This window comes from Henckelia pumila, chromosome 4, assembly GCF_033568475.1.
Source record: "Henckelia pumila isolate YLH828 chromosome 4, ASM3356847v2, whole genome shotgun sequence".
NCBI classification, from domain to species: domain Eukaryota; kingdom Viridiplantae; phylum Streptophyta; class Magnoliopsida; order Lamiales; family Gesneriaceae; genus Henckelia; species Henckelia pumila.
In genome coordinates this window covers 189,207,122-189,218,713 of record NC_133123.1, presented here as the reverse complement: position 1 = coordinate 189,218,713, position 11,592 = coordinate 189,207,122, and the positions used below count along the sequence as shown (strand labels likewise).

The 11,592-nt window shown below is 35.7% G+C and overlaps 1 long non-coding RNA gene across 1 annotated transcript; it reads left to right on the top strand.

Moving 5' to 3' along the window:
- The first annotated feature begins 9,993 nt into the window (after positions 1 to 9,993).
- LOC140867795 (uncharacterized) lies at positions 9,994 to 11,592 on the top strand. Its single transcript, XR_012145269.1, has 3 exons — positions 9,994 to 10,952; positions 11,035 to 11,160; positions 11,470 to 11,592. It is a non-coding gene; the product is annotated as an uncharacterized lncRNA (long non-coding RNA).

Below are 11,592 nucleotides of genomic sequence, written 5' to 3'. Positions count from 1 at the left end.
TCGAGAATCCTATTAAAAATAGGAGTATCTGTTAGCTTAGTTAAGACTTGTAGAACATGATTAATGATACAATAAATATTTGATTGTAGGATTCGAATCTAAGTCCTAACGTAGACTCGAACTATTACGTAGAAGGTACGTCGTAAATATTGATTGAGATAGCCAACGTGTATGCATGTTTATATGTTGCATTTTACGTGGCATGATTATGTGGCATGAGATATGTTTTATTGTTTTTATATTCATATGTCATGTGCACATACACATTAAGCCTATTTCCTTGAGATAGCCATTACATAGGGGTCACTCAGCCCCATGTTATTTTTTGATGGATTCAATGGTTTTTGGGATCCAGTTATGTCCACGAGATTGTGGTATGGGAGTGTCTTCTGATGCGACGGCTTAGCGTACTACATACCATAGCGCCTGTTCTGAGCATGATTTGATGGATGACCCGATACCCATTCATCATGCTTGCATGCATCATATTTATATGTTTACTCATGTTTACATACTGGTCAATAGTCGCTCACGTTCTTGGTATTATCTTGGACACCCCATTCGACAGGGGCAGGTCGCAGGTTGGATAAAGCGGGAATTTTGAGACAGGACTAGAGAATAGGGGTTATCAGAGGGTATATTATACAGTAGGATTCTATATAGCTTTATTATAATATATTTTAGTTTTATTGCCTACATTTCTATATGGTTGTATCACTACTGATTTGGGTTTTAGTACCGATTGAATTCTGTCGGTTTATGTATTTTATGATATATGTTTCCGCAATTTTTAATCTGTTAATTAACTATTTTTAATTAAGCTGACTGCATGCTTAAGACTGCTAGTTAGTAGGTGATTCAAATCAGGTTCACTACAATTTCCCTCTTCTCTCTCTCGGTTGTAGCAAGATTTTTAGGGTATTTAGGCATCTTTTCGAAGGTCAATCAATAACGAGGTGCTGCCGGGATTGTAGCATAGTTGTGCCTTGAGTTTGGGGTCATCTCCATCAAAGGACTAACGACGGACGCATGTACAATGCTAGACTCTGATTAGTATCTAGGAGTAAATATTATTCTGTTACCCCAAGAAAATATTTCAATCCGAGCCCGTTTATAATGGGTCTACCCGATATGGCCCAACATGTGAAGGTCCAGCCCAGTTTGGGCTATGTTGGACTTTGATCAAGGCTGGTCATTATGGGCCGACCTGAGCTGTTTCTAATGGGCCGCAGGTATCCTTTTCTAGTTCAAGTAGGACTCTGATATATATGAGATAATCTTGGATCTTTTCAAATATTCACAAGATAGATATAAACTTAAGAAGGATCCAATGGATGAAGAGTCCTAGTACATGACATGTTATAATTCGACTAGGTAAATTACTCTATTTTATCCCTATAAATACAGGTACTGTTATGGTTGTGTTCATTCATTACTCACTATTCATTATTCATCACACATTCACTGTCACTTTCACATTCGCGCACTCACATCTCATAGTTTTTGCATTAATCATACCCTCTGCCTTCAAGACACTGACTTAGGTATCGGAGGGGTCACGCCAAAAACTCCTTCGGTGCCCCTTGACCTAGTTGTTTCTTGTGCAGATTTCAGTGGTGCCCGACCCGACCTATTTCATAAAGGATTTGGAGGATCCATTGTACCAGAACAAACTCGAGGTAAAATTCCAACATCATCAATTGGCGCCGTCTGTGGGAAGTTGAAAACAAAGGGTTAAGATGATGAGTACAAGAGAAGAAACAAATTTTGGATTCTCGCATGGCTTGCACATCACAAACTTGCGAAAATCATTGAAATTAATTGAACCGTCGGATCGGGTTCAAATTTTGCAGACATATTTATTAATATGTTTCTAGGATCTGAACGGTTCAGATCGTGAATGGAGACTTGTACAATGGGATTTTGACATCCTAATAGCAGCTGCTCACTCGCACAGTTTCTGTATATTTTTGCATGGCTTGCGCATTAGAACCTTACGAAAATCATTGAAATTAATTGAACCGTCGGATCGAGTTCAAATTTTGCAGACATATTTATTAATATGTTTTCTAGGATCTGAACAGTGGAGATTGTGAATAGAGTCTTGTACAATGGGATTTTGACATCCGAACAGCATCTGCTCACTCGCACAGGTTCTGTATATTTTCGCATGGCTTGCGCATCAGAACCTTGCGAAAATCATTGGAATTAATTGAACCATCGGATCGAGTTCAAATTTGGTATGAGTATTTATAATTATTTATCTAGTATCTAGTGGGTGAATATCATGATCGGAATTTTGGGACTTGGAGAAGGTTGGCTCAGACCGCCGAGCTGCAACACAATCTGCTTGCATAGTTTCTGAGCAGTGTTCTTGAAAAAGTCATTCTGAAAAATCTAACCGTTGAAATTATTTGAAATTTTTATCATGATTTCAAAACATCTTGACGCACATTATGGACGGTTGAGATCGATTTTTGCTTGATACATCAAGTCGGTTCTTTGATCAAATTATAGAAGATATTATCTTGATATACATCCAAAGTCATGTCATCGACAACGCATGAACGAGATAAGTATTTCAATCATTTTTATGTTTGAATTAAATTATTAAATTATTATTTATTATCATTATTAATAATATTTTGAGGCATCTTCTACTATCAAAATTGCATGTTTGTTTTCTTGTGATCAAATTTGTTGGACTTCTCTTCCCTTGTATTTTTGTTTGGGTTATTTTATATCATCGGGCATGCAATCTCGCAGTAAGGCCCAATTATATAATATCGGGCATGCAATATCGTTGTAAGGCCCAATTATATCACATCGGACATGCAATCTCACAGTAAGGCCCAATTATATCATATCGGGCATGCAATCTAGCAATAAGGCACAATTTATGGTTCAACGTACACTTTATAAAGTCCGGGCAGGTCCGGCATCAAAAGCCCACACCAGTGGCATCAAAAGCCCACATCAGTGGTATACAAAGCCCAGGCAGGTCTGGCACTCAAAGCCCACTTTAGTGGCCCACATCAGTGGTATACAAAGCCCATGTAGGTCTCGCACTCAAAGCCCACTTCAGTGGCCCACATCAGTGGTATAGAAAGCTCAGGCAGGTCTCGCACTCAAAGTCCACTTCAGTGGCCCACATCAGTGGTATACAAAGCTCAGGCAGGTCTGACAGTCAAAGTCTAATTCAGTGGCCCACATCAGTGGCATCAAAATCTCACATCAGTGGCATCAAAAATTCCACATCAGTGGCATCATAAATTCATGTCAGTGGTATTCTCCAAAGCCCGACCAAGCTCGGCATCATGTAATCCCACGCAACTCGTTGTTATCTTAAAAGCCCGATCCGCTCGGCAACATCAATTGTTATCTACAGCTCTTTATTTGAGCTCGGCTTCATCAGGTTGTCGTCTATTGCTCTTTATTCAAGCTCGGTTCTAATCAGACCTTCATCTAGATCTTTCGTTGAAAACACATCACGCGGATTCAAATCTGGGCCGTCCAAAGGAGGATCAGGAAGTTCGGGGTCCGGTCTACATTCTTGGTCTAAACTCATTCTTTTTTTAGACCAGTTAGGGAGGTACTATTTTTACCCCGAGAAATATTTCAATCCGAGCCCGTTTATAATGGATCTACCCGATATGGCCCAACATGTCAAGGTCCAGCCCAGTTTGGGCTATGTTGGACTTTGATCAAGGCTGGTCATTATGGGCCGACCTGGGCTATTTCTAATGGGCCGCAGGTATCTTTTTCTAGTTCAAGTAGGACTCTGATATATATGAGATAAGCTTGGATCTTTTCAAATATTCACAAGATAGAGATAAACGTAAGAAGGGTCCAATGGATGAAGAGTTCTAGTACATGGCATGTTATAATTCGACTAGGTAACTTACTCTATTTTATTCCTATAAATACAGGTACTGTTATGGTTGTGTTCATTCATTACACACTATTCATTATTCATCACACATTCACTCTCACTTTTACATTCGCGCATTCACATTTCTCAGTTTTCGCATTAATCATACCCTCTGCCTTCAAGACACTGACTTAGGCATCGGAGGGGTCACGTCAAAAATACATTCGGTTCCCCTTGAACTAGTTGTTGCTTGTGCAGATTTCAATGGTGCCCGACCCGACCTGTTTCATAAAGGATTTGGAGGATCAATTCTACCATACCGAACCCGAGGTAAAATTCCGACATCATCATATTCCATTTAAGGATTTTAGTACGCAGAGAGTGATATGATGATTACTTGCTTATAGGCTTGGACTTGAGTACATGAGTTGCTAGGTTTCTTGAGTTGTTTGAGTAGATGTACGGACGTACTATCCAAGATATCCTGGTTTAGTATTTATGTTCTATGTTTGTATTTTATATGGCATGTTTTATGTGCATATATTATGTCATGACTATTATGCTGCACACATTTCATGTTGAGCATGTACCTTGATATAACCCGTAGTGGGGTAGCTCAGCCTCGAGTTCTTGAGTGGATGGTTGGGCGCATTGGTTACGGGATCAGGTCACCAATATCCACAGTTTCAATATTGGTGTTTGAGCCATCTTCTGATTTGACGGCCCAGTGTGCTACATATTATGGTGCAACTTGATTGAGCAAGAATTTTACCGTGATAGGTTTTCGGTACCCGTTTATTTGCACTAGAATTCATAGTATATGTATACTCATAATTTTGTACTGGGCGTTATCGCTCACTTCCTTGATTTTGTGTGGACACCCCATTCTGTGGGAAAAGGCTTAGATTGGATGGAACAGGAGGTAGAGGTCGTTGAGTTGCAACAGTCCAGGGATTGGAGTTTTTTTTGTATCAGGTTTCGGTTTAAGGGTCTTATTTTTCAGTACTTCATTCTATGGGGTTGTATAAAAAATGTTTCATTGTTGGTTTGAGTGTCGGTTGTATTCTGCCGGTTGTTTGGTTGTATTGGTTTAATTTTGCTATTTATTGATTTTTCTAATTTAAGTTTTAATTTTATGTCTAAGTATGATTAGTAGGTGATTTTAGAGCGGGTCACTACATAGTGTCGGAAGGCATATAACACCCCATTCCGTGGGGCAAGGCTTAGGTTAGAATTATATTGTTGATAGGAACATTACAGTCTACTTTAGATAATTAAAATATGTTCATCTCTTGGAAAAAAGGGATAGATAATCATCAAAATCCTGGCCAATAAATCCAAAGAACCTGCGACCCACGCCACTGAGAAGAGACATTGTAGAAGTTGAGTGGAGTCGCACCTCTAAATTCTCTTATATATTGCCTCTTATCTGTGATTTAATACTTAATATTGACAAAAAATTTAGTAATCTAGAATTTTGACAATATCGTAGTTTTAAATAGGATTAACTAGGACTAGTCACGAATATTCGGTGTAATATTAATTATTCAGTCTCTATCAGAACAATACTCTACTCATTATTCATTAAAATTTAACCTCATGTGCTTGTAAGCGATAGAAAAAAAACATAACAGAAGGCTGTAACTGCGGCAACCACCATCCAACTAGCTTTAGGCTCAGTTGAAATTCCATTAATTTCAATACCAGTTCTAGTTGATCAATTTTGGTTACACCTATTAAAGTTCAAAAATCAATTTCGATGGTTCCCTCTGAAAATATTCCAATGAATGTTGCTCCAATTGCAAAAACAGGACCAAATACTTAATTCTATGGTTGTGTTCATAGCAAAAGAAGTTCTTGAGTTAGATGAATCTCCAGAACAAGACGATACTGAAGATTTTTTTATGAACAACATTGCAGCTAGCCTAACCTCCATCTCTTCCACATTAGCAAGAGTCAAGACTAGCCAAGATCTCAATTTTGCAGTTGTGGAGAACCTCAAGGATAAGGTTATGAAGGATCTGGCTGATCTCTCAAAGGGCGTAAATTTAATATTTATAAATTTAGAAAGAATAATGAAGAATGCTGCTTTTGCATCTCAACTGGACACCTCTCTTGACGGATTCCCTTTTCTAAAAAGTTCGATCAGTCCATGAAGACTCACTGCCAAGATCAACTCCGTATAGGCCAATTTTTCTGTTAATATTGATAATATTTCTGCTGAGCTGCAATAAATTTTACATATTATGAGGAAAAAAGAACTGAGAGTACCCAGCTTTGACAAAAAGGGGGAAACTAAGAAGACTGAGCAGAGATCAACTGAGAAAAAAAAAACAGTCAGGGTCAGAGCAGCCAGAGCCATAAAGAAAAAGGACAGAGCCATCATAGAAGCCTGAGATAGGCGATTTTCAGTGTTCATTTTATCTACACTTCTCTCAGTTTATTTGTATCAGTCTAAGAATTCTACTCTCAAATGAAACTATTAGTTCTTGATTAATCAGTCTATTATGAATATTTTTAAAGTTCAAACCAGTTCGACAGCTTCTTTTGCCTCAGACGAGGAGTTAATACAAAGATTTTGTCAAACACAAAAGAAAGAAAATTTTTTGGATCAATTAAGGTTTTGGTGTTTAAAAAAATATTAAGGAAGCACTGAACTCAGCTAAACTGAACCAAGCCAACCAAACTAAGTGACTAAGTCCCTAAGCTATATTGGATGACCTAAATTGGACAAGGACTTAGACCATGGCTTGAAAACTAAAATGATGTGTGTAAAAAAAAAAAACTAAAATGAACTCACCAAACTAGATGAGGTATATCAATCCTCACTAAACTTAAAGGATATCATTTTACCTTGACAACCAGATTTGGATAAGTTTTTCCATACAAACAAACGTTGCAGATCCAAGCACACTATATTTTTACTATTGTCAGAAAGGACTGCTGAAGTGGACAAGACGAAAACAACGGCTACCATAAATGAAACAGGTCTATTTTGAAATTCATGACCGTTGAAATCCAAGTCTATAAATAAAAAGATTATCAGTTTAGTAACTCTCTCGCATCTCCGCAATCTACAAGCAAAAATTTAAAAGCATTCATGTGCTAAACTGAATTCAGTCAAGCATACTTCACACATAAATTCAATCTAATCATTAAGGATCATTTGTGCTAAATAGTTTACTTTTTAAATTCAATATCTTGTAACAATTTTGTATATTGTTGAGTTGTATAGAGTGCGCTATGAGTTTTAGTCTATAGAGTTAAGACCAAAATGAAGTTGGAATTTTGTAAAAAAAATTTATTATTCAAAGTTTTCTAGTGAATTTCCTTCCAAGAATAAGAAGAGGGTAACGTAAAAGTATTTAAAGTCTCCGAACATTTATAAATATTTTTTGTAGTTTTATAAACCAATTGTACCAAAGGCTTAACATTTTTTTTCTTAAATTATCAAATTTCATTAAGATTAAATAGAATTAAAGTAAAATATTGACACACGCATATATATACGTGTATAATGTCCCTACTCACATTCTACAGAGGTTATTTATAGGGATACAAATGGGTGCATTTAAAAAAATAAAGTAAAATAACCATAATATTTTAGATTAATTAGTTTGTAATAATGGACAATGGCGTAAGCAATCCATTAAACAATTTCTTAAATCATCAGATCAAACTTCTATCAATTATATTTATTTGGGTAATGCTATGTGTAGCTAGATCTAGGGTTGCACGTAGGGTTACACGCTAGCATTAAATATTTTAAAAAATATTTTTTTGAGAGTTAAATATATATTATTAATATCATCAATCACTCGACCTGACTTATGTGTTCTTCTCTCCAAACCCTTCTAAATTGTAATCATTAAACCCTCGCTACAAATCCTTCCGTTGACGTGAAAAAAAATCTAGAACAGAGAATTATTTCGTTGCCAATCGAGACACCTGCATATTGTTCGTCTCTTTGTTGGACATAGATTTATCAGTGTAAATTAAGGTTAGTACTAGATTCAATGGATTTATGTGTGCAAAATTTTTTGAAAGAAAACACGAACGCCTTGCTTTGTTTGTTTTTTTTAATGCTCAAGAATGGTCCTTATACGTACCTAAGTCAATTTTCAAATTTTATGTCACAATCTTATCACAAAATTTTCAAGCAGCTTCATAAATTTTTACACACATGTATGTATGATGTAATATCGTTGAGAAATCGTAGGGACGGAAGACGAATGACCAGAGTCGATGGTTATGCTTATGAATATTATTGTTCTATAGATGCTTGCCCAAACAATATACAAACAAGTACACAAGAAACGGGAATTCTTGCCAAGATATATGTAGACACAACACACGGTTTCTTATTTGATTGAATGAGAAACTTTTAGTGCAATTTTGATTATCTTAAGAACAACCTTGGAAGCCTCGACTCGAATAGCACTTGTGCGTTTACGCTGTTTTTTAAAATTGGGTAGATGAAATTTCCAATCAATTATTAGGAGTCAGATTACCTGATGAATGCATGAGTCGTGTACTTAAAACTTATTTGAATTGTTGTGAAAATTTTAACCACTTTAAAGTCTTATTACATATAGTTATTGATCAATGTGTCATTAGATGCAATTCTTCGCATCGATTTTCGATGTTTTATCTCAAGATTCTTTATACAGTATTCTTCTAATTATATTTGGTTCCTTCTCAGTGTATTTAAAGGAACCGTTTTTGGGGAAGCTATATAATATAATGTCTGACTTAGGTAATTAATTAATATCTCTCATTCTATTTCTACAACACGTTTATTGATTTAAATAAAAAATAGAATTTAGAGCTATATTTGCGAATTTGTTTAACCCTCTACGCTTTTAAAAAAAAATTTAACCCTCTGCAACCATAATTTATTTATCTAGCGCTATGGATATAATGCTTGTTTTTCGGTTAAATCTTGGTGCGTTTTGTGTAGGTTCTTTGGTTGCAGAAGATGATGTTTTAGTGAATTATGATCATTTGGTTGCAGAAGACAGTGAGATTGAGCCCAAAGTTGGGATAAAATTTGGAAATCAAAATAAAGTTTTTGAATTTTACAAGAGGTATGCATATCATGCTGGTTTTCCAGTTAGAAAAAGAAATTCACAAAAGAATAACAAAGGGGATGTTACGTAGATAGCACTCACATGAGCCGATAAGGTCGAATATGTAGTAATACAAGCACTACACTGAAGCCCCAACCAACTGGTCAAACAGGATGTAAAGCTAGGTTGTCAGCTTGTTCAGATGTTGTTGGAGTACGGAGAATTACTGTTGTCCATCTTGAGCACAATCACCAAACTAGTCCATCCAAATCTAGAGTATTTCGATGTTATCGTCAATTGAATGCTAACATGAAACGACAACTAAAGGTGAATGATATTGCAGGTATTCCTCTTCATAAAAGTTACAACTCAGTTATTGTTGAAGCGGGTGGATATTAGAATATGACTTTTATTGAAAAAGATTGTCGAAATTATATTGATAAGGTCAGGAAATTAAAACTTGGAGAGGAAGATGTTGATTCTATTCTAGCTTATTTCTAAAAAATGCAGTCATTTCTCCTGGTTTTTTCTTTACCTTGGATTTGGATGATTAAGGTCAATTGAAGAATGTATTTTGGGCTGATAATAGGTGTAGGCAAGTTTATAAGGAATTTGGAGATGTAGTAACTTTTGATACAACATACTTAACTAATAAATACGACATGCCATTTGCTCCTTTTGTCGGTGTAAATCATCATGGTCACTCAACACTACTTGGGTGTGGTATACTTTCTAATGAGGATACATTAACATTTGTTTGGTTGTTTAGGATATGGTTAGAGTGCATGGAATTTTAAGAACCTCAATGGATAATCACTGATCAAGACAAGGAAATGCAGAATGCCAAAGAAGTAGTATTTCCTAACTCAAAACACAGGTGGTATTTGTGGCATATACTAAAGAAATTACCTAAACAATTTGGATATCATTGTCAAAAGGCTTCCATACTCTCGTCTATACACGAATTGGTATATGAATCACAAAGTACAGACGATTTTGAACAGGGTTGGTTTTCTATGCTTGATACATATGAATTGCAAAATAATGATTGGTTTATTGGGATTTTTAGGTAGAGAAGTCGTTGGGTTCCATGTTTTCTCATAACTTCGTTTTGGGCCAGAATGTCAACAACTCAACGGAGTGAGAGTATGAATGATTTTTTTGACAGGTATGTCCATTCAAAAACATCTTTAAAACAGTTTGTGGAGCAATATGAGCGAGCTATGAGGAGTAAAGTAGAGAAAGAGTTTCAAGCTGATTTTAGATCCTTCTCCCAGATGGTCCCTTGTGTTACTCGATTTGATATGGAGAGGCAATTTCAGAGTGTTTTTATAATTGCAAAATTTAAAGAATTTCAACAAGAATTGACAGGAAAGATGTATTGTGACATTGAATCCACTGATGAGGGGTATTTTGTTACGAGATGTGTGGTAATAGAAGATTTTATAGTGCGGGAGAAAGTTAAGGAGAAAAGGTTTGAAATTATGTTTGAGAGAGATAAAAGAACATTTTCTTGTAGTTGTCACCTATTTGAGTTCAGTGGAATAATTTGTAGGCACGCTATTGCAATTTTGATCTGTAACAAGTTGTCGGTTATTCCTGAGCAATATATACTTCGACGTTGGAGGAAGGATGTGAGTAGATTGTATATGAGGGTGAAGATCAATTATAATGGATGGATAACTACTCCTGGTCAGTTAAATTATGAGAAATTGTGCAAGAAATTTACAAATGTTGCAGATTTGGCAGCAGATAATGATGATGAAACTATAAAGCTTCTAGAGTGGATTGAAAGTAAAGCAAGTGATCTTGATATATCAAAGTTGCGACCAGGCTGTGGACGTAATTCTATATCCCCACTCATTAGAATGCAAGTACAATATGATCATATTGATGATGCAACCCAAGATTCTACTTTCATATTTCTTGACTCGATGTACAATAAAACAAAAGGAGCCCCTAGGAAGCTTTGAAAGAAAGGTCCATTGGAGAAATATTCTAAGAAATCGAAGGTAAAAAATATTCCTGATACTTTTTTAATTAATTATTATACATTCTTAGCATGTATTTTATTCATATATGTTGATTTCGTAGGTATCAGTGAAATTAAGCAAAGGAAAAAGTTCCCAACCAGAATATATTGAACACAATAGTGTATTTATTCAACCACCTGATCAAAATTCTACGATGACTCAACTCTCTTTCTCACAACAATTAATGGTATGATATTATGTTGTTCGTGTTTTATGTTGCTAATTATATATATATATATAGAAATTTTCAGCTGCCCAACCAATTATGCCCAACTCGTCTCCGACAACTAAAATCCGGTAGTGGATTTTAGTGATACGAATTTTTTTAAAAAAAAAACAACTAAAACCCGATAGTGGGTTTTAATGGTCGGAGACGAGTTTGGCAGGAATGGTTGGGCAGCTGAAAATTACTCTATATATATATATATATATATATATATATATATATATATATATGTATGTATGTATGTTTCTTATATTTGCATAATATGTATAGGGTTTTCATCACCATCCTTGGAATATGGATTACAGAGTAAATTTTGTATCCAATTATGGTATTGATCAGGCATCGACAACACTATGCTCGTCAAGACGCTCCTCGAATGAGGATGAAGTGATT